Below are 25,543 nucleotides of genomic sequence, written 5' to 3' on the forward strand. Positions count from 1 at the left end.
ATCCTTGTATTTACCAGTCATACTGTATTTTATATATATAATTGGTGATTTATTATAATCTATACTATCCTCTTATACTTTCCTCATATTTATGTGGGGATATTACCCCCCCTCACTACTTTCTACCTGTATCTACTTTTAGTGTGGACATGGGGTATATTTGATAGTCGTCTCCCATCTATCTTGTTATAATGTTGTGAATCACCTAGTTTTGTGATTGTTATATATGCAATGTTATAATAAAGATTTGAATTTTTATACAAATTTATATGGTTTTTTTGCTCATGGTTTTTCTATATCTGATGACATGACTTGGAATAAAACCCTTATCAATGCTAATATTTGCTAATAATTCATAACCCTTGAGAGTGTTAGAATGGAGTCCATCACTCAACCTTCTAAGAAATAGATATGAGAGACAGAACCTGTTAAGGATTTCTAATAATTTGATAATAAGGGATATCATACGTAATCTAAAATATTCTTTATTCCCTCTCAAACAAGTAAGCCTGAATTGGTGACCTATTCATTCTTGTTCTATACAAACTAGAGCAGACTTCTGTAACATGCTAATGAGACCCCAAAGACTGAAGCACATAATCGCGCATGAAGGTCTGCTTCTAAGGAATTCTCTCTACTTCAATAGATAAAATCTTGCCAGATTTGAAGGAAGATTTCCCAGTGTCTACGCTGCCTTAGAAGCATGTGGGATTAATATCTTTGTGGCGACACAAGTGCAACACCTGTACATCTTTATAATTTCCCCAAAGCCAAACATTACTCCTTTCCCACAGTGCAATGAAAACAAAACAATAGATGTTATCCTTATTCAAAAAAACACAAAAAACCAAATGACTAACAAAGCACTAGGAGGTATATATTGTTTTATAGCGCTAAGGTGGAAAAGACACACTGCGGCAGACAACTGAATAAACAGCTTCTTTTAAGAGGCATAGATTATTTTAAGGATGTGATGTCTTATGACAGAGGAGCAGAACAAAACATTAAAAGCATTTACATTCACAGCAGGAAACAAAAATGTTCATTCCAAATTCTGTGTTAATTTGTGATCATTTTCTTTATAAAATATCAGTTGCCAAGAAGTGACAATTCAAAGGCGTTGCTGTGCTGACAGCCTACATGTAACATCTTCCTTAAACAGCAACATTGAAATGTAGAGGTTATGTGAAAGGTTGTCACCAGCCACTTGTGAAGTTTAGCATTGGAAGATGAAATTTACATTCACACAATGCCAGAAATCTGCACACTAGGTTTTTTTTTCAGTGGAATGAATGTAGCTCTGTTTTTTTTGAGTATATACAGTATACTATATCTACATATCTATATAATGCTCTCACTATTTGCAGTCTATATTATCTCTCTATAGGAAAGCAAAAAATTGTATATTTGTAATGTACTATTATTGCTAATCTTTTGACAATGTAGTTATTGTTATTAATATTACCATTTTATATATGATTTCTACATTTTTGGAAATTACCTGAAGAATTACAATTATTTCATCCTACTTCCTACTCTCCTAATTTAGACATTCAGTATTGTAGATTTTGGATTTAGGTTACAGAACTATCATCTTGAGACTTCTGTTGCTTTTCTAAGAGATAAGTCTGGCTTGTTTCGTGTTTAGGTAGACACCATATCTGTGGATTATGTACTGCTGGGCCATTTAAAGGGAGTCTGTTAGTAAGAAATTCAGTATCAAACTAATGACTTACCAAAGATGGCTTCCTTATTCTGCCTTGTAACTCCATCTTCATGAAAATCGATGCTTTATTTTTATGAAAATTAGCTGACTAGGGCTATAGGAGTGTTTCTTCTCCTATTTGGACTTCCACTCAGTCACCCCCCCCCCCACCCACACACCACTGTACATTTTGGCTGCAGTTAGGGGCCATCATCTAGAGCAGAGAAGGAAGTCCTAGCAAGAGAAGGAACACCCATGAAATACCGATTTTCATAAAAATTAAGTTGCAATGCAGAATTAAAGAAAGTTGCTCATTAATTTGATACTGATTTTCCTGCTGACAGACTCCCTTTAAAAAGATCCACCAATTGTTTGCCCTAAACTCAGGTTAAGGATACATCTTAGAGTTTTATTTAAGCAGTTTTTGAAGTCAGTACAAGAAGTACCACCTGTCATTCATTCCTTTCATAGGTTTCCACTCTTTATAGCCCATTCCTAGTGTTGGCTTAAAAAACTACATTAAAAACTTGAACATGATCATTTACTTTCATGCAACCGTGTGACTATACGATTGCAATGTATATATATATATATATATATATATATATATATATATATATAGAGAGAGAGAGAGAGAGAGAGAGAGAGAGAGAGAGAGAGAGAGAGAGAGAGAGTACAGACCAAAAGTTTGGACACACCTTCCCATTCAAAGAGTTTTCTGTATTTTCATGACCATGAAAATTGGAGATTCACACTGAGGGCATCAAAACTATGAATTAACACATGTGGAATTATATACTTAACAAAAAAAGTGTGAAACAACTGAAAATATGTCTTTGTGTTGTGTTGTGCAGAAGTCAGGTGGATACACAGTTGATAGTCCTACTGAATAGACTGTTAGAATTTGTATTATGGCAAAAAAAAAAGCAGCTAAGTAAAGAAAAACGAGTGGCCATCATTACTTTAAGAAATGAAGGTCAGTCAGTCTGAAAAATTGGGAAAACTTTGAAAGTGTCCCCAAGTGCAGTTGCAAAAACCATCAAGCGCTACAAAGAAACTGGCTCAACATGAGGACCGCCCCAGGAAAGGAAGACCAAGAGTCACCTCTGCTGCAGAGGATAAGTTTATCCGAGTCACCAGCCTCAGAAATCGCAGGTTAACAGCAGCTCAGATTAGAGACCAGGTCAATGCCACAAAGAGTTCTATCAGCAGACACATCTCTACAACAACTGTTAAGAGGAGACTTTGTGCAGCAGGCCTTCATGGTAAAAGAGCTGCTAGAAAACCACTGCTACGGACAGGAGCAAGCAGAAGAGACTTGTTTGGGCTAAAGAACACAAGGAATGGAGATTAGACCAGTGGAAATCTGTGCTTTGGTCTGATGAGTCCAAACTTGAGATCTTTGGTTCCAACCACCGTGTCTTTGTGCGACATAGAAAAGGTGAACGGATGGACTCTACATGCCTGGTTCCCACCGTGAGCATGGAGGAGGAGGGGTTAAGGTGTGGGGGTGCTTTGCTGGTGACACTGTTGCTGTTGTTCCATCTGGTTTGTGTTTCGTTATTTTTCAACAGGACAATGATCTCAAACACACCTCCAGGCTGTGTAAGGGCTATATGACCAAGAAGGAGAGTGATGGGGTGCTACTCCAGATGACCTGGTCTCCACAGTCACCAGACCTGAACCCAATCGAGATGGTTTGGGGTGAGCTGGACCTCAGAGTGAAGGCAAAAGGGCCAACAAGTGCTAAGCATCTCTGGGAACTCCTTCAAGACTGTTGGAAGATCATTTCCGGTGACTACCTCTTGAAGCTCATCAAGAGAATGCCAAGAGTGTGCAAAACAGGAATCAAAACAAAAGGTGGCTACTTTGAAGAACCTAGAATATAAGACATCTTTTCAGTTGTTTCACACTTTTTTGTTAAGTATATCATTCCACATGTGTTAATTCATAGTTTTGATGCCTTCAGTGTGAATCTACAATTTTCATAGTCATGAAAATACAGAAAACTCTTTGAATGAAAAAGAGGAGTGCCCAAACTTTTGGTCTGTACTATATATATATATATATATATATATATATATATATATATATATATATATATATATATATATATGCACATACACACACACACACACACACACACTTATTGAAATAAACTTACACAGCAAAGTATAGTCAAATGCATTTTTCAATACAGTGGAGTCAACTACATCATGAAGTATTACAGAGAATTGCAACTTTTTAACACATTTACTCCGGCTCCACACACTGATGTAATAGTACATCATGAAGACGGTGCCGGTGTGGAAGATGAGTCGGTGTCAGCTGTAACAAATAGTTGACACCCTGCTTTAATTGCCACCAAATTGTTCTTGTTTTTAGCTTTTAAGTTGTTTTTTTTTTTACCCTGCTTTAATAGCCAAACGCAGTGTAAGCACCGGTCACACTCATTTAACCCCTTAGGTGCAACCATAAATAATGATGGTTACATCTAAATGATATTTTTGTTTGCACCCCTCATTGGAACTCTACAATAAAATTGTGAGGTGTTTATCTGTTGTAATTGTGATGGGGGGCTACTGATGGCCCCTATATCACTATTCTAAGCAACCCTTATACGACTCTACCAGAGTCAGGGTCTTATAGATTTACTTTCACTTAGTAAAGTGTAATACATTGCAATACAGTATTTCAATGTATTATACATGCAATCTCGCTCCCTAATATTCAAAGTATTATTGCCATTAGTTTCACCAATGATATAAGTGCACTGTTGGAAGGTCGGCCTGACATCTCAGTGTTATGACTGGGAAATGAGGATCCCTTCCATGAAAGTACAAGTGTATATCTTGTCAGGGGGATGTTCCTTACCACCCTATGAGAACAGCCCCTTTGACAGTACAGTGATATTAGTGCTGAAACTAAAGGAATTGATATTTCTGCATCTGGGGAAGATACCGGCAAAGCTGACAAGATGCTGAACTTAGTGCACTCTCAGCTTTCCAGCTGCCAATGGACTTGAAAGATCCTCTTTAATGTATAAAAAGTCATGTTAAACTTGGCTACATGTGTAGATGAAGATAAAGTAATATATATTTTATACAGTCAGAATGTTTGGAACTTTACATTATAACATTACTATTTATCCATAATATTTTCATTGAATCGCATCTTAAATTTTCTAAAGTAACATGAGTACACAAATTCTCAATGCAACATTAAGTTGTACAAATAATGACTTGCTTGCTCAACTTTCACATATGTAATTGTGGATTGATTAGCGGTATCATGTTTACATATGTTAGCCATTGAACTCTGACCTCTTGATTGTTATATGCAGCAGATCTGTGTTCCCAATTGGGGCCCTTATTACTCAGAATGATGTCACAAATGGAATCATCCTCCAAAAGGAGCTAAAAGTTACAGGGTAAGAAAGAGAAAGCTACATCAAATTGACTCAAAAGAAAGGAAAACGTGCAAAAAAAAAGTTTGAACACGTTTTAAAAAAGCCATCAAATGTATAAAAAAAATTGGTAGCTGACTCCACCATACACATTCACACATAACTGAGCATATTTTCAAAGGGAGTAATCTGCTGCTGCAGCTTATACTCTATGGGAACAAAAGATCAGGCGTCTTTAAATCCAATATTCTGCTTTCCCTCATCATCTGCTTTTAGGGGAAAGTCAGGATACACTTGCGATAGTGCAGGCATGGACTGGACCATAGGTGGACTATGGTGGTTTTCTCCGTAAGGAACCTTGAGCCAGGTGGACCCCCAGCTAACCTTGGCATTGCACTTTATTCAGATACTCATAAACATCTCAACCAGGCTATATGTCAACATAACATACTGGGAAAATAATGTAAGAAACTACTCAGGTTAATTTAATATAATATATATACATGGAGCGACTGACATCTAGATGAAGAGTCAGGCTATTCAGTATCCTTTGTCCCACTGCCAGGGCCCCAATCACCAATAATCCTGCATTTTCTGCTGCCTGAGGTCTGCTGCTGTGTGGAGACGTATTCCTGGCGCACAAAACTAAGAGCGCCCTAGTTTAAAGCAAGAACCAAGTAGCAAGCTACTGGTAGGACCCCATGACTGGAGTAATGAGAGGCAAGGGCTAGGGAGCAAAATACTACTGGAAAATACATTTATTTTGGTAACATTTTAGGATTTTCTGAATAAGTGTCATGTAATATATGCATGTATCTGTAGATGTTTGCAACTCTCTCCATTCACTCCTACAGTATGAGATATACAGAAAGAAAGCAGCTGGTGCCCACCTAGCTGAGGGGATTGGGGCATCTATGTTTGTTATGGGTCGACTCAGAAGAGGGACCTGTACATACCAGAATTTATAGAAGAACCTGTGGGTATACCATAAATGTCCAATATATGACACATTTGGCCTGTCCCATTCATATTAGATTATTCAAGGATGTGTGCAGCACACTTAAAGGGGTTGACTTAATTTGTAATGTGATAACACAGTACTAGACTATACAATAATGTTATGATCAATGAGGTTTCAAACTCTGGGATGCCTGCCAGAATGGACCAAGATCCTTTTTGCGGTTTCCCTGCACAGCAATGTAAGGAAAAATCAACTTAACCCTATTTAATTGACAGAAGAAAATTGTAAGAGTTGCAGTGCTTAACTGGCAATTTTTAGGATTGGTAAACACTCTAGTATTTTAACCACCATGGATAGAAAAGAACAGAATATCCTAGTTGATATGCCATCACAGACTGGAAAAAATTAAAACAAATGATATGATATTCAGTTTTGATTTTTTTTCCACATTGTGCCTGATACATGTATGGACAGTGGGTCCATTTACCATAATACAAAATCAGCTGCCCCATCATGTACTTTGCTGTTAAGCAGAATATTAATCACTCTTCTGTGTACTGTGAATGTGACTTTGATGTTTTTATCATTAATTTAGGCCCTTAGTGATACTCTTATTCAGATGGAAAAAAGGTTTTATGAGAGATTTATCAAGGACTTGAATATATGTCTGACATCTTGTTTAGTTATTGACTGCACAATGCTGACTACTTAGGACCAACAATGTTATTGATTAACATCAGAAAAATAAAATCACAGAGTTGAGTCACTGGTAGAAAGATACGCTCTTACACAACACATAATAACTAGAGATGAGCGAGTAGTATTCGATCGAGTAGGTATTCGATCGAATATTACGGTATTCAAAATACTCGTACTCGATCGAGTACCACTTGCTGTTCGAATGTAAAAGTTCTATGCAGAACCAGCATTGATTGGTACAGCTTCCCCGTGGCATCTTCCGGCTCTTCATTCACTCTGCCAGGCAGCGGGCCTGGGCAGAGCCGACTGCACATGTCTGCTTGTAGTGCGGGCATGCGCAGTCGGTTCTGCCCAGGCCCGATGCCTGGCAAAGTGAATGAAGAGCCGGAAGACGCCGCGGGGATGCTGCAAGGAGAAGACTACACGGAGGATCCAGCCCGACCCTCACTCATGGACTTGGTAAGTATAATTTGATCGAATGTTGCCTATCCCTGAAACGAGCATTTTCCCTCCATAGAGTATAATAGGGTTCAATATTCGAATCGAGTAGTTGAATATTGAGGGGCTACTCGAAACGAATATCGAACCTTGAACATTTTAGTGTTCGCTCATCTCTAATAATAACTCAACATGACTTCTGCACACTGCAATGTTTATACATAGACGTGTAGTAATGTATGTGAAGGAATTATGTACATTGATCTATCTTTACTCACAAGATCCATATACATATGGTTTGCTGTTCTATATCCTAAAAAGTATGTTTATTTGGCTTTTATTATGTATTCCACACCAAACTTTGACATGAGTAAATGTCCAATATAGAATTGGTAACTGTACTGAGTAGCAGAATAAAGGTAACATGTCATTCATGACATTGTGTACCACGCAAAATTTAGGACATAAAACGAAGGCAAAACTTGCTTTTTTTTTGGTCTCCCACATAGGCTAGGTTCACATCTGCGTTCAGGTTTCCATTCGGGGTCCACTTGGGGATATCCCAAATGGAAACCTAATCCTCTTAACCCTTAAGTACTATCATGGTGTCTATCATACACCACTATCATGGACATATCATTATGTTAGAAACCATGATATTAGTTAAAGGTTAAAAAAGCGATTACCCGCAGAAACCCATAGACCCCATAGATTATAATGGGGCCCGATGGTTTGTACCTGAAAAGGGTGAAAAATGCGGATGAAAAGCACTGCTTGCAGCGCTTTTCTCTCTGCATTTTTCAAGTGGAGAGGGGAAAGGAATCCCCATATGGAGAGCCAACGCTGGTGTGAATCCAGCCTGAGATAGAATAATAAAATATAATTTGATCAGTAAGCTAAATGTTTCCCAAGATGGTGCAATAGAAAAGTATAACTTGTTGCACAAAAAGCAAAATCTTAGGGGGAGTTCACACTATCGTTATAAATGTCCGTTACTTTCTTCCATCATAGGATGACAGCAATGAACATTAAATTGTCACAAAGAATGGTCAGAGACTCATTTTGTGTCCATTCCCACTGACACTAATGTAAACAACATGACGGACACTAGCTTCCTTTCTTTTTGTTTACTTTTTTTTTTTTTTTAATGTAGATTGTGAGCCCCACATAATGAAAAAATGTACATTGTGAACTCTATCAGTATGTCTTTGGAATATGGGATGGAAATCCATGCAAACACAGGGAGAACATACAAACTCCTTGCAGATGGTTTTATGCCCTTGGCGGGATTTGTACACCAGGACTCCAGTGCTGCAAGGCTGCAATGCTAAGCACTGAGCCACCGTGTGGCCCCCTATGTTTGTTTACTTTTGTAATGGAAGACATAGTCTTGCATGCAGGACTTTATCTTCCATTACAAAAGTAAACAAACATGACAGAAGGTAGCTTGCTGTCATCTTATGACGGAAGACAGCAACTGACATTAGTAAAGTTAGTGTGAACTCCCTATTATATGACTTTGTCAACATTAAAATGAAAAATTTCTGACTTTTAGAATGTGGCAATGAAAAAAAACAACAAAAAATTGGCCCAGCAATAGTATGCATTGTTATGGGGTTAAAAAAAAATCACATGGCTGTGAATAACGGGCCCTTCAATGGACCAACATGGATGTTGTTTTAAACTGACATTAGTCCTTAGCCTCAAATTTCTGCCATACTTGTCAGGTTCATGGCTATCAAAAAGAAGTATTTGCTCAGCCAAACAAGGTGAGTGTATCGGCACTAGTTATCCACATACTGTGTTCATTTCAGACTCTCTTTTTTTCCCTTTTCTACAAATAACGTTGTCTTTATAGAAAGTGGCATATCTATAATTCTGCTTGTCACTGATGACCTTTGTTCAATATACTATGACCTTTACCGCAATTCATGTTTTTGTAGATATACACTAAATTTATCTCCATGAATCCTGTTTGGAAATATGCCATGTGTTTGATACAACATTGTGCCATTTCTCTGAAAGAAACATGTTGGTGCTATAAACTTAGAGTGGATGCCCTAATGTCGCCATTCTAGAGTTTTCTGTAAGTGTCTGGTTTGCATGACCTAGCCTGGTAAGAAGTGATGTTTGCCAGATCCCTCACCAATAAAAGGATTAGAGCTGCTGATTTCAGTCCCCTGGCATAACCCCCATCCAATTATATGTTACCCTCTGGATGATGATGAATATAAAGCCAGCCAGAATTAGTTGCATGTTGGCAGGGAGTGGATAAAGGTCAAACTCCATCACTTACCAGAACAGAGCTTGATAAATAGTAACCCCCCTCCTTCAACTTCCTCTTCTGTAAGATTTTCAGTCCAGCTGTGGGACGAACACCTGTGGTCACACGAAGCGGCCAAGAATCACACTAGGAGGAGGTGTGTGTATGAGCTGCAGGAACAAAGCCTGGGTTTCAATAGGAACAGCTCTAATGCAGATGGTAGAAAGCTCCACAGCTAATATTCATTCATGTCCACACTTAACTGTGCAAAGCACATTTCTTAATACGCTTGGTAAAATAAAATCTATAGCGTTCAATGTGAAAAATACATGTTTGCTCATTACAGGCATAAAAGGGTCATTTTAAGAGACACAATGGCACACAAAGGCAGCAATGACTGACAGTCTTCAGGACGTTGGAGTGAATGACCTCTCCGTGGAAGTGTCAGTGTTCCAAGTATATTGAATTTCTGTTATAACATAGATGTCATATTTATTTGAAATTACCTTGGCAAGCTTTCTATCCTCTGGTGTTAAGTGGATTTATTCAGAATGGTGTAAGCACCCATGTGCAGCTTCATGAAAGCTGATTCAATTACATGATACACAAAGTTAGCCCTTTGGATCAAGAGTTTTCCTGTCCTTCATTTACTAGGCTATTTGTTGTCTCTTCTGTAGCGGATATGTTATTAGCATTGTGGATTGCATGTTAAGAATCAGTAAATAAAAAAATAACAGAAATCAATAAAATCAATACAATCATAAAATCCGATTTGAATGATTATTTCTTGTCCATGATTTATGTAGATCTACCCTATTCCAAATAGCTAAATGTAGATTGCCGTTGCTGCCTTCTGTTTGTCTGACTACACCGCTCCACTATGTCATTTACACTAACATACTCTAGGGCTAATTTAATGGGAAATCAGTAATTGGAATTTTTTTTTTTTTTTTGTAAATCTTTATTTAAGTTTTTGCAAATATTACAGGTAATCCAGAAAGCATAGGAAAAAGCAGTTGAAATGGTTAAACATCCTAATGTTACAAACATCTATTAAAGAGTACATACAATCTGAAGGGAAGTCCAGATACGTAAATCCAAGTTAGTCAGTAAGTATTGATACAGGAATACTATGTAAGTCTCAAAAAGGAAAATGGGAGGGAAGGGAGGGTATAAGGTAAAGGGTAGGGTAAGGGGGACATGTAAGGAATATTCATTAGTTAGATTTAATTCTAATAAGGAGCAAGCTCAAAGAAAATATAAAGGCCGACAATCCTTTCAAGTTAAGTGTTAGTCATTAGAGATGAGCGAACACTAAAATGTTCGAGGTTCGAAATTCGATTCGAACAGCCGCTCACTGTTCGAGTGTTCGAATGGGTTTCGAACCCCATTATAGTCTATGGGGAACATAAACTCGTTAAGGGGGAAACCCAAATTCGTGTCTGGAGGGTCACCAAGTCCACTATGACACCCCAGGAAATGATACCAACACCCTGGAATGACACTGGGACAGCAGGGGAAGCATGTCTGGGGGCATAAAAGTCACTTTATTTCATGGAAATCCCTGTCAGTTTGCGATTTTCGCAAGCTAACTTTTCCCCATAGAAATGCATTGGCCAGTGCTGATTGGCCAGAGTACGGAACTCGACCAATCAGCGCTGGCTCTGCTGGAGGAGGCGGAGTCTAAGATCGCTCCACACCAGTCTCCATTCAGGTCCGACCTTAGACTCCGCCTCCTCCGGCAGAGCCAGCGCTGATTGGCCGAAGGCTGGCCAATGCATTCCTATGCGAATGCAGACTTAGCAGTGCTGAGTCAGTTTTGCTCAACTACACATCTGATGCACACTCGGCACTGCTACATCAGATGTAGCAATCTGATGTAGCAGAGCCGAGGGTGCACTAGAACCCCTGTGCAAACTCAGTTCACGCTAATAGAATGCATTGGCCAGCGCTGATTGGCCAATGCATTCTATTAGCCCGATGAAGTAGAGCTGAATGTGTGTGCTAAGCACACACATTCAGCACTGCTTCATCAAGCCAATACAATGCATTAGCCAGTGCTGATTGGCCAGAGTACGGAATTCGGCCAATCAGCGCTGGCCAATGCATTCTATTAGCCCGATGAAGTAGAGCTGAATGTGTGTGCTAAGCACACACATTCAGCACTGCTTCATCAAGCCAATACAATGCATTAGCCAGTGCTGATTGGCCAGAGTACGGAATTCGGCCAATCAGCGCTGGCTCTGCTGGAGGAGGCGGAGTCTAAGGTCGGACCTGAATGGAGACTGGTGTGGAGCGATCTTAGACTCCGCCTCCTCCAGCAGAGCCAGCGCTGATTGGCCGAATTCCGTACTCTGGCCAATCAGCACTGGCTAATGCATTGTATTGGCGTGATGAAGCAGTGCTGAATGTGTGTGCTTAGCACACACATTCAGCTCTACTTCATCGGGCTAATAGAATGCATTGGCCAGCGCTGATTGGCCGAATTCCGTACTCTGGCCAATCAGTGCTGGCCAATGCATTCTATTAGCTTGATGAAGCAGAGTGTGCACAAGGGTTCAAGCGCACCCTCGGCTCTGATGTAGCAGAGCCGAGGCTGCACAAGGGTTCAAGCGCACCCTCGGCTCTGATGTAGGAGAGCCGAGGGTGCACTTGAACCCTTGTGCAGCCTCGGCTCTGCTACATCAGAGCCGAGGGTGCGCTTGAACCCTTGTGCACACTCTGCTTCATCAAGCTAATAGAATGCATTGGCCAGCGCTGATTGGCCAATGTATTCTATTAGCCTGATGAAGTAGAGCTGAATGTGTGTGCTAAGCACACACATTCAGCTCTACTTCATCGGGCTAATAGAATGCATTGGCCAGCGCTGATTGGCCGAATTCCGTACTCTGGCCAATCAGTGCTGGCCAATGCATTCTATTAGCTTGATGAAGCAGAGTGTGCACAAGGGTTCAAGCGCACCCTCGGCTCTGATGTAGCAGAGCCGAGGCTGCACAAGGGTTCAAGCGCACCCTCGGCTCTGATGTAGGAGAGCCGAGGGTGCACTTGAACCCTTGTGCAGCCTCGGCTCTGCTACATCAGAGCCGAGGGTGCGCTTGAACCCTTGTGCACACTCTGCTTCATCAAGCTAATAGAATGCATTGGCCAGCGCTGATTGGCCAATGTATTCTATTAGCCTGATGAAGTAGAGCTGAATGTGTGTGCTAAGCACACACATTCAGCTCTACTTCATCGGGCTAATAGAATGCATTGGCCAGTGCTGATTGGCCAGAGTACGGAACTCGACCAATCAGCGCTGGCTCTGCTGGAGGAGGCGGAGTCTAAGATCGCTCCACACCAGTCTCCATTCAGGTCCGACCTTAGACTCCGCCTCCTCCAGCAGAGCCAGCGCTGATTGGCCGAATTCCGTACTCTGGCCAATCAGCACTGGCTAATGCATTGTATTGGCGTGATGAAGCAGTGCTGAATGTGTGTGCTTAGCACACACATTCAGCTCTACTTCATCGGGCTAATAGAATGCATTGGCCAATCAGCGCTGGCCAATGCATTCTATTAGCGTGAACTGAGTTTGCACAGGGGTTCTAGTGCACCCTCGGCTCTGCTACATCAGATTGCTACATCTGATGTAGCAGTGCCGAGTGTGCATCAGATGTGTAGTTGAGCAAAACTGACTCAGCACTGCTAAGTCTCTGCATTCGCATAGGAATGCATTGGCCAGCCTTCGGCCAATCAGCGCTGGCTCTGCCGGAGGAGGCGGAGTCTAAGGTCGGACCTGAATGGAGACTGGTGTGGAGCGATCTTAGACTCCGCCTCCTCCAGCAGAGCCAGCGCTGATTGGTCGAGTTCCGTACTCTGGCCAATCAGCGCTGGCCAATGCATTCTATTAGCCCGATGAAGTAGAGCTGAATGTGTGTGCTTAGCACACACATTCAGCTCTACTTCATCAGGCTAATAGAATACATTGGCCAATCAGCGCTGGCCAATGCATTCTATTAGCTTGATGAAGCAGAGTGTGCACAAGGGTTCAAGCGCACCCTCGGCTCTGATGTAGCAGAGCTGAGGGTGCACAAGGGTTCAAGTGCACCCTCGGCTCTCCTACATCAGAGCCGAGGGTGCGCTTGAACCCTTGTGCAGCCTCGGCTCTGCTACATCAGAGCCGAGGGTGCGCTTGAACCCTTGTGCACACTCTGCTTCATCAAGCTAATAGAATGCATTGGCCAGCACTGATTGGCCAGAGTACGGAATTCGGCCAATCAGCGCTGGCCAATGCATCCCTATGGGAAAAAGTTTATCTCACAAAAATCACAATTACACACCCGATAGAGCCCCAAAAAGTTATTTTTAATAACATTCCCCCCTAAATAAAGGTTATCCCTAGCTATCCCTGCCTGTACAGCTATCCCTGTCTCATAGTCACAAAGTTCACATTCTCATATGACCCGGATTTGAAATCCACTATTCGTCTAAAATGGAGGTCACCTGATTTCGGCAGCCAATGACTTTTTCCAATTTTTTTCAATGCCCCCAGTGTCGTAGTTCCTGTCCCACCTCCCCTGCGCTGTTATTGGTGCAAAAAAGGCGCCAGGGAAGGTGGGAGGGGAATCGAATTTTGGCGCACTTTACCACGTGGTGTTCGATTCGATTCGAACATGGCGAACACCCTGATATCCGATCGAACATGTGTTCGATAGAACACTGTTCGCTCATCTCTATTAGTCATCCGATGGAAGGTTGGTGTTACTATATTTAAACCATTGTTTCCAGTTCCTTCGGAAATCGTTATGTTTTCCCTTAGACCAGGAAAGAAGTTCCTCGAATCTAGCTAGTTGATGCATAGATTCTAACCACAGAGCAAGTGGCGGAGGGTCAGGTTGAAGCCAATATCTAGGGATAAGGGCTTTCGCCATTTCAATCAGAAGGGTAGTCATATCACCTCTTTTTGGAGTGAAATTAGGCTGTGGGAGGGATAGAAGGACCATAGATGGGGCTGGGTGAATTCGTTTGGATGTGATGTCCTTAATTATATCGAACACTCGAGACCAATATTCTTTAATTTTGGGACATGACCACCATAGATGATATAAGGTCCCTCCAGGAGAGGCACACCTCCAGCATGTATCAGTGTTAGATAGGCCTCTCGCTAGCATCCAGGAGGGAGAACGGTGCCATCGAGAGAGTACCTTAAAATGCATTTCTTGTAACTTTGTACAGATCGAGAAGCCATGAGAGTTTTTCAATATTATTCTAACCTCATCATCAGTCAGAGTTAGATTTAGGTCTCTCTCCCAGGAGTGAAGGTATACTGGTTTGTAATTACAAACATTTTCCGTCAAAACTGACTTGCACTTCGAGATCTTTCTTAACGCTGGATTTCGTGCGACTATCAATTTTTCAAAATTGGTTAGCGGTCTCTTAAGGGTAGATAGGTTGGGTAGTTGGGACGCACACCATTTAAAATGCTCATAGTGCAAGGACGAAAGTTTAATATTGGGAAAAAGAGCCTGTAGGTTCTCGCTAGTTAATGGTTTGCCATTTTCATAAAGATCGTCTAAGTATAAGCCTCTCATCTTATTCCAAAAATCTTGTGGACTACTAATCTCTTTTTTCAACAGATAAGGCAATGTTTCAGCTGGATACACTCTTGAGGGGGGAGGGGCCAGCTGATTTCTCATGTTTAGCCAGACCTCACATGGTCCTTTCAGAAGAAAGTCAAAGTCCTTTGACTTTAGAGATTTGGGAGAGGGAGACCACAACATGTGGGTCATATTTTTCCCATGTTCAGCAAACACTAAGTCATGTATCAGTGAGTTTGGGGGAGGCGCACTCAACGACAGCCAAGTGGAAAGCATAGTGGCCTTGTAATACGTCTGCATATCTGGCAAATTGATTCCGCCTTTTTCTTTTTGACGTGCTAGAAGGCCATATGGGAGTCTAGGAGGTTTGTTTCTCCACAGAAATCTATTGAAGAGTGAGCGTATTGGAATTTTTCAGTAGCATCTCCCACAAACTAGACTCAGCCTGGAAGAATGATGAATGATTTCCTATACAGTCAAGTAATCTCTATTTTTTTTTTAATAAACATTTACTTTTCATTTTTTATTTAATAGCACCAAGTGACAATTTCAAACTGATAATCTAAATCAACCTATCCAATATTAATGTGTAACCTTTAATACTACACATAAAATATCCCCAAAACACGTAAATTCTACCTTAGATGCAATATGTCACTATATAGATAATACTAGTAAAGAAAACATACTCCAAGCACGTCAGCCTGGTACAAAAAATGGTAAATATCACAACTAGAGATGAGCGAACACTAAAATGTTCGAGGTTCGAAATTCGATTCGAACAGCCGCTCACTGTTCGAGTGTTCGAATGGGTTTCGAACCCCATTATAGTCTATGGGGAACATAAACTCGTTAAGGGGGAAACCCAAATTCGTGTCTGGAGGGTCACCAAGTCCACTATGACACCCCAGGAAATGATACCAACACCCTGGAATGACACTGGGACAGCAGGGGAAGCATGTCTGGGGGCATAAAAGTCACTTTATTTCATGGAAATCCCTGTCAGTTTGCGATTTTCGCAAGCTAACTTTTCCCCATAGAAATGCATTGGCCAGTGCTGATTGGCCAGAGTACGGAACTCGACCAATCAGCGCTGGCTCTGCTGGAGGAGGCGGAGTCTAAGATAGCTCCACACCAGTCTCCATTCAGGTCCGACCTTAGACTCCGCCTCCTCCGGCAGAGCCAGCGCTGATTGGCCGAAGGCTGGCCAATGCATTCCTATGCGAATGCAGACTTAGCAGTGCTGAGTCAGTTTTGCTCAACTACACATCTGATGCACACTCGGCACTGCTACATCAGATGTAGCAATCTGATGTAGCAGAGCCGAGGGTGCACTAGAACCCCTGTGCAAACTCAGTTCACGCTAATAGAATGCATTGGCCAGCGCTGATTGGCCAATGCATTCTATTAGCCCGATGAAGTAGAGCTGAATGTGTGTGCTAAGCACACACATTCAGCACTGCTTCATCAAGCCAATACAATGCATTAGCCAGTGCTGATTGGCCAGAGTACGGAATTCGGCCAATCAGCGCTGGCCAATGCATTCTATTAGCCCGATGAAGTAGAGCTGAATGTGTGTGCTAAGCACACACATTCAGCACTGCTTCATCAAGCCAATACAATGCATTAGCCAGTGCTGATTGGCCAGAGTACGGAATTCGGCCAATCAGCGCTGGCTCTGCTGGAGGAGGCGGAGTCTAAGGTCGGACCTGAATGGAGACTGGTGTGGAGCGATCTTAGACTCCGCCTCCTCCAGCAGAGCCAGCGCTGATTGGCCGAATTCCGTACTCTGGCCAATCAGCACTGGCTAATGCATTGTATTGGCGTGATGAAGCAGTGCTGAATGTGTATGCTTAGCACACACATTCAGCTCTACTTCATCGGGCTAATAGAATGCATTGGCCAATCAGCGCTGGCCAATGCATTCTATTAGCGTGAACTGAGTTTGCACAGGGGTTCTAGTGCACCCTCGGCTCTGCTACATCAGATTGCTACATCTGATGTAGCAGTGCCGAGTGTGCATCAGATGTGTAGTTGAGCAAAACTGACTCAGCACTGCTAAGTCTCTGCATTCGCATAGGAATGCATTGGCCAGCCTTCGGCCAATCAGCGCTGGCTCTGCCGGAGGAGGCGGAGTCTAAGGTCGGACCTGAATGGAGACTGGTGTGGAGCGATCTTAGACTCCGCCTCCTCCAGCAGAGCCAGCGCTGATTGGTCGAGTTCCGTACTCTGGCCAATCAGCGCTGGCCAATGCATTCTATTAGCCCGATGAAGTAGAGCTGAATGTGTGTGCTTAGCACACACATTCAGCTCTACTTCATCAGGCTAATAGAATACATTGGCCAATCAGCGCTGGCCAATGCATTCTATTAGCTTGATGAAGCAGAGTGTGCACAAGGGTTCAAGCGCACCCTCGGCTCTGATGTAGCAGAGCTGAGGGTGCACAAGGGTTCAAGTGCACCCTCGGCTCTCCTACATCAGAGCCGAGGGTGCGCTTGAACCCTTGTGCAGCCTCGGCTCTGCTACATCAGAGCCGAGGGTGCGCTTGAACCCTTGTGCACACTCTGCTTCATCAAGCTAATAGAATGCATTGGCCAGCACTGATTGGCCAGAGTACGGAATTCGGCCAATCAGCGCTGGCCAATGCATCCCTATGGGAAAAAGTTTATCTCACAAAAATCACAATTACACACCCGATAGAGCCCCAAAAAGTTATTTTTAATAACATTCCCCCCTAAATAAAGGTTATCCCTAGCTATCCCTGCCTGTACAGCTATCCCTGTCTCATAGTCACAAAGTTCACATTCTCATATGACCCGGATTTGAAATCCACTATTCGTCTAAAATGGAGGTCACCTGATTTCGGCAGCCAATGACTTTTTCCAATTTTTTTCAATGCCCCCAGTGTCGTAGTTCCTGTCCCACCTCCCCTGCGCTGTTATTGGTGCAAAAAAGGCGCCAGGGAAGGTGGGAGGGGAATCGAATTTTGGCGCACTTTACCACGTGGTGTTCGATTCGATTCGAACATGGCGAACACCCTGATATCCGATCGAACATGTGTTCGATAGAACACTGTTCGCTCATCTCTAATCACAACCAGAACTTACCGTGATTCAGATGGGCGTAACAGAAACCCCCAACAACAAACTGGATACGCATGGGTATCGATCCAAAAAATGTAGATTGAAATGTACCTATACAAAACCCTAGTAAGTGTGAAACATAATGTACCCCATGAACCTAACTCAGGGCCACCGCCCTAAATGATGAATGTCCGACCGGAATCTGATTCTAATGTAAGCAAACTTTTTCCAGAAAGATAAAGATAGACAACAAGCGCAATCTAAAAGCGCTTAGTAAAATAACAACAACAATCTCCACTATAAACCATACATGCAATCCCGACATATATGTTTCGCTAAACTCATCAGGGGATTAAATTGGTAAAATAGAGTCTGAAGATACACATACACCAAAATGAAGAAGATGCTGACTAGGCAGTCAAAACACGCCAAAATCACAAACCAATACTCCCACCCAAAAATGGCACAATTTTGTGCAGCTGCTTAAATCTGCAAGGATGTAACATGCAGAACTAGACAACCACTCTCCAGACGTAAAAATCCAATGGGGGTCCGGTAGTGGTTAAAAAATCAAATGTCATGAAGATGATTGAGAAGTCTCCAAGCAAAGCACTGGGCATTCTGGACATCTGAGGAAACACTGAGGGAATTATTAAGACTGGCACTCTTTACACCATGGCGCTATTTGCACCTTAAGAGGGTCTAACAGGGCCGCCATCAGGAATTTTGGGGCCCCATACAGCCCAAGTGTCTGCTCACTCCACTGACATAATTGTAGGCGCGATGTGATGACGTCATCGTGCCTACACACGCCGAAGCCGGGAAGCAGCGTTTAAAGCAGGAGCTGAGCTGTCACAGCTCCTGCTTTAATCGCGTATGTATTCGGCTCATCGGCGTCCAACGGACGCCGATGAGCTGAAATCGGGACCGGCAAGTGCTGGGGCGGGCAAGTGCTCCCAGAGGCTCTGTGGACCCTGGCACTTGCCCGACTATGCCCTGCGCTGACGCCGGCCCTGTATGACTGCTGCGGGCGCAAGGGGGCCGGCACACGGTGGCGGGCCAAAACCGGGCCCCCTCCATTTTTCAATTTTGCCGGGCCCCTGACGCCAGTACCAGTAGTACTGGCCTATCGGCGGCCCTGGGGTCTAATGCAGAAAGATGGAAGTGGCACATCTATGGTGCTAGAATGGCCTGAGCGTCAAAGATGTGGCACCCACAAGTGTTACCATCTACACCACTTTTCAGGCATAGAGAGAGTTGTTAATTCCCCCACTGTGTATGGTCATCATATGTTAAAAATATACATTAACAACAATAATAAAATAAGATAAAGATCTGGTAACTTTGATTTCAATGATGTTTTTTATTCTACAAGATTTCAGCAGTCTACCTCACTTAGTCTCCATTTTATCATCTCAGTAGTTTATGGACACCAGACAACCATATTCTGCTACTCTATGGAAATCTGACATTGCACTTTCTTTTTCCATTGAAGATAATGGAGCAGTGACCTTATAAAGGACCTGTCACCTCCCCTGATGTGTCAGTGTTTAGTAATTACCTGTATTCTCCATGAAATAACAATTCTGCAGCATCTTATATCAAAAATGTGAACCATGCTAGTTTTCTATTATTCCTCCTGGAAATGTATGAATAAATTCACAGGTGGACATTGCCATTCTTTTTGTCCTTGTATAGTCTGACAAGTGGTGAGACAATGTCAGATTGTATTGGGACAAACCCATTTTGGCAATGGGAATGGTTATATTCATTCAGACAATGAGGTCTGTCAGGTTTCAGCTGAATTTCCTTTTTTGATGGCCAGATAAATGCTGTACAATACCCTGTTTTTGCCATGGTAAATCAATGGATATCCGACAAAACAAATTATAGTGGTAATGTGAATAGAATGTAGTTACATTCTGCGGACAAGAAACTCTGTGTATCTTTGTCTGAGATATTTACAAAAAACAACATGAATTATATACTGTAGAACAGCACAAATAGTTATATGTATGTGAGTGTACGTCATCTGTTATTCATCTGGAAAAGACTTGTTTTCTTTCAATGGTTAAACCAGCTGAAAAACAACTTCCCCTTATCCAATTATTTCATTAACAATCACAAAGATGAACAATCTGCCAATGGTTAGCATCTGCCACCAGTGAAAATAGTGGGGCATCATCCAATCTCCTAATATTCCATGCATATGCATTCATACAATATGTGTCCTGTTCAGGCTGATGTTGTTATAAGCTAATTAGTACTATGCTTTGTAAGAGGGAATCACAAGTGGAACATTCCCATAGGAATTCACAGGAAAGTTCTGCATGTGCTATTTTCAGCTATACGGACTGTTGGGAATTTGTTATATGATCAACTATTTTATACACAACTAGAAATCAATTTCTTCCCATGTCCTATGTATGGTCATAAACAAATATATTGATATTGTTACTACTACTTGGTGAACTTTATGAATTGAACCCTTTAGCAACACCGGACGTAATAGTCCGTAATAGCCACCTGGGAATTAGCACAAATGGATGTACTGTTTAGAGATGAGCGAACAGTAAAATGTTTGAGATTCGAGATTCGTTTCGAGTAGCCCCTCAATATTCGACTACTCGAATCGAATATCGAACCCCATTATAGCTTATGGGGGGAAAATGCTCGTTTCAGGGGTAGGCAACGTTCGATCAAATCACACTTACCAAGTCCACGAGTGAGGGTCGGGCTGGATCCTCCAAGCAGTCTTCTCCGTGCAGCGTCCCCGCGGCGTCTTCCAGCTCTGAATTCACTCTGCGAGGCATTGGGCCTGGGAAGAGCCAACTGCGCATGTCCGCACTACAAGCCTGGCAAAGTGAATGAAGAGCCGGAAGATGCCGCGGGGAAGCTGCACGGAGAAGACTTCTAAAGGTAGGAGAAGAACCAGCGTTGATTGGCCGACTGTATAGCATTCGGCCAATTAATGCTGGTTCTGCATCAAACTTTTCCATTTGAATAGCGAGTGGTACTCGATTGAGTACAAGTATTTCGAATACCGTAGTATTTGATTGAATACTGTACCTACTCGATCAAGTACTACTCGCTCATCTCTAGTACTGTTACATCCTGTGTCACCCTACTCCATTACCCCCAGTGGTGTGGGTGATGGTTTCTGGGTCTCCCAATGTGCATTTGTTCCTATATGGTTAATGTTATGCATTGACTTATTTAATCTTTGCAGCAAATTATTTTTGGAATAAATATAGTAAGACATTGAATATTTGTATCGGGCACCCAGACACCCTTTTAGTACACTGCTAGTCCATGTTTCTGTCTATTATGTATATGTCATTTTTTTTAACCAATAAATAATTTTTATATTGTGCTTGTTATTTTCTTTTTTTTGTTTTTCCATTACCCCCAGTCAAAGCTGAGCTCCGATCGGGAGTTTTAACCGTTTAGATGCCATGGTCAAACATGAACGTGACATCTAAGGGGTTCCACTACAATAATGTCCCCCTTTTTATTAATCCAAAAAAGTTAATAAAATTTATGAAATAAGTGATAGGCACCCAAAAATAAAGATTACAAAATGAATCTCATCGGACCCCATTTTATAAATTACACCCCTGTGGGATTTTATCCAGGGGTACAGTGAGCATATTTGACTCCCAAGTGTTGCATTAATTTATTTTCCAGAAATGAATATGCAGCTGAAGGTAAGGCAAAAATGGCATTTTTTTTCCCCATGAGTAGGTAATTTCAGTACACAATAAGTTGTGCCCAACATGTATCAGAGATGAACGCTCCAAAAGCTGTTGTGCCCAGCATACCTGCTTACCAGTTTTTGGAGTGTGTGTCTCTGCTGACACATATTGGGTGCTGAAATGGAGTATCTCTGTTAACCCCTTCCCGCCGATGGCATTTTTTGATTTTCGTTTTTCGTTTTTGACTCCCCTCCTTCTAAACCCCATAACTTTTTTATTTCTCTGCTCCCAGAGCCATATGAGGTCTTAATTTTTGCGGGACAAATTTTTCTTCATGATGCTACCATTAATTATTCTATATAATGTACTGGGAAGCAGGAAAAAAATTCAGAATGGGGTGGATTTGAAGAAAAAATGCATTTCTGCGACTTTCTTACGGGCTTTGGTTTTACGGCGTTCACTGTGCAGCCAAAATGACATGTCCCCTATATTCTGTGTTTCGGTACGGTTCCAGGGATACCAAATTTATATGGTTTTATTTACATTTTGACCCCTAAAAAAAAATTCCAAAACGGTGTTAAAAATTTTTTTTTCTAAAAGTCGCCATATTCCGACGGCTGTAACTTTTTTATACGTAAGTGTACGGGGATGCATAGGGCGTCTTTTTTTGCGGGGTCTGGTGTACTTTTTAGTTATACCATTTTCGGGAAATGTTATTGCTTTGATCACTTTTTATTCAAATTTTTATCAGAATCAAAACAGTGAAAAAACGGCGGTTTGGCACTTTCGACTATTTTTCCCGCTACGGCGTTTACCGAACAGGAAAAATATTTTTATAGATTTGTAGAGCGGGCGATTTCGGACGCGGGGATACCTAACATGTATATGTTTCACAGTTTTTAACTACTTTTATATGTGTTCTAGGGAAAGGGGGGTGATTTGAACTTTTAATTCTTTTTATATTTTTTTTATATTTTTTTTAACTTTTTTTTTATTTATTTTTTTGCATTTATTAGACCCCCTAGGGGTGTTGAACCCCAGGGGGTCTGATCACTAATGCAATGCATTACAATGCTAATGCATTGCAATAAAACATCCTTTCTTTTGCAGGCTGCATAGACCAGCCTGCAAAAGAGAGGCTTTGCAGACAAGCCTGGGAGCCTGTACAAGGCTCCCGGCTGTCATGGCAACGGGACGTCAGCCCTGGAGCATGCTCCAGGAGCCGGCGATCCCGGCCAAAATGGCGGCGCCCATGCGCCGCCGGGAAAATGGCACCTCCGGCGCCTTTGCCCGCGGCGCCGGAGGGGTTAATGCCTCCGATCGGTCTGGGGACCGATCGGAGGCATTAGAGCCGGTTGTCTACTGCTTAAAACAGTAGACACCCGGCGGCTATGGCGGCCGCCCGGCTCCCGGGCGGTCGCTATAGTTACAGACCCGACATGCGCCGTACTATTACGGCGCATGTCGGGAAGGGGTTAAAATAGCAGTTTTTGCTTTTCATTATCAGCTGTGCATTAATTTCTGGAAATGAAATTAACGCACCACACAAAGGTTAAAAAGGCTCTCTACATCACTTGATAAATCCTGTCAATGGTGTAGTATCCAAAATGGGGTCACATGTCTGTGGATTCAACTTTACTGGCAATTCTGGTGCTCTGCAAAAGTAGCATAATGTCCAAAAACAAAACTGTGCTCCAAAAACCAAAATAGCACTACTTCAGTTCTTTGCCAAGCTGTGTATGCCATGAAAAGGTGAGTATTTTTTTTTTCACCACCCCCGTCTGATTTAAACATTAAATAGGTTGTCTAATTTTGAATGGACAACCCCTTTATTCATTTCCACTTCAGGCATGCTGATAGTGTACCATAATTATTATTTTTTTTAAATGTAGATTGTGATCCCCAATTAGGGATGACAATGTACATATTTTTTGTCCTATTAGTATGTCTTTATAGAATGGGAGGAAATCCACGCAAACATGGGGAGAACATGCAAACTCCTTGCAGATGTTGTTCCTGGTAGGATTCAAACCCAGGACTCTAGCGCTGCAAGGCTACAGTGCTAACCACTGAGCCACCGCGTTGCCCCTAGTGTGCCGTAAATTTGTCTTACAATTCTACAATTGCCAGTGCCACTTGCCAATGGCAGTATGTTGGCAAAATAAGAAAAAAATAAATCAAGCAACCTCACCATTGCGTCTTCCAATACCAACACATTGATGTCTTTTTTTTTTTCTAAAGTCAATACACAATAACTTTTCAACTAGTCTCACACAACCACTTTGTCTCCCAAATAACAAGCGTTTAGCATCTGTTTCTGATTCTGGATCCATATATATATATATATATATATATGTAAGTTGAGCCATGTGACCTGTGGCTGAACACTTATGATAGGGAACAGTAGTTGAGGTTACCAAATAGTGGCAGTCCAGACAAATGGCCTATTTTCTCTACATTAATCTAGCAATGGTAGCAAGGAAAACATTGTCAAATAAAATGTTATATATATATATCTATATTGACAAAATCCAGAAAGGCCACTCTTATGTGTGTTACTGTATGTGGAAGCAATGACAAACTGGCAGATATAGATATATGTTCTCCTGCAACCAGACCTTTATTTCTTCCAAATAGCTTGGAGCATGCTATTATAGCCGTGTAAGGGATCAGGACACCCCCGCACGGCTCAGGCTTCCTTCACTGTATAATTCTGATTTTAGATTGACTGTAATAATCCATTTAGTGTGTATTTGATACTCAGTTGGTTCAGGCATTAATCCATGTCTGGTTGCAATACTGTGCCACATGTCTGGACATATTACCCACATATATGAGCTGCAGCTCCTTTAATTAGCATTAAATCTGCTACATATTGTAGGAAAGAATAAAGCCCTGGGACAGACGGTAACGGATCACCGTCAGGACAGCTGAGCAGATTAGAAAGGCTTAGTTGAGTTAACTACATTTTGCAGCTATTCTGACTGTGCTGTTTTAATCTCCTCTGGTTTTAAATGCAAAAAAATGAATCTCCTTTTATGCTCTTTGCATTGATTTGATAATTTGAGATGCTGCCTTCCTGGATTGATAATCGATACTTTTACCTTCCTTCTGATCCCACATAGTAAATTATTGTTGTTAAGCATACTAAGGACAATAAGTCATGATTTCTTAATGATGGCAGGAAAATATCAGTGTTTGATAGATATTTGCAAACATTTATACAGTATAACTAACATTTAGAGAACATTACATATAATACATTGCCATTTCTGCCTCATTCGTATGTGACTCATTCCCCTTTTCACAATATGAAAAGACTAGCCGCTATCTTCACACTTGTAAATTTAACATTTTTCGTCAGTTTTTGTTATCATGATGGGGCTATATTTATGTACTTACACTATTAATATTCATATTTAGTATTATTAATGTATAGATCTAGCCTAAATGGAAACCATAGGAAAGATCATTACTGCTACACATTACTATGCTACACATGCTGGAACCAGTTTAGAGTAGCAAAGCAAACTCCAGCCCATGTATCCATATTATTAAACTGAAGCCATTATTTAGCAGACTACACAGTTCATTATTGTATAGAATACGAAGAACAGTCAAAAGAAGGCACTCATGGGGTGTGTGAAAGCTAGCAGATCCCATACAGCATTGCACCCGATAACAATAATAGGTGGGTGCTGCTGATGTCTGATACCCCAA

The sequence above is a fragment of the Leptodactylus fuscus genome, chromosome 5, assembly GCF_031893055.1.
Source record: "Leptodactylus fuscus isolate aLepFus1 chromosome 5, aLepFus1.hap2, whole genome shotgun sequence".
Taxonomy (NCBI): Eukaryota; Metazoa; Chordata; class Amphibia; order Anura; family Leptodactylidae; genus Leptodactylus; species Leptodactylus fuscus.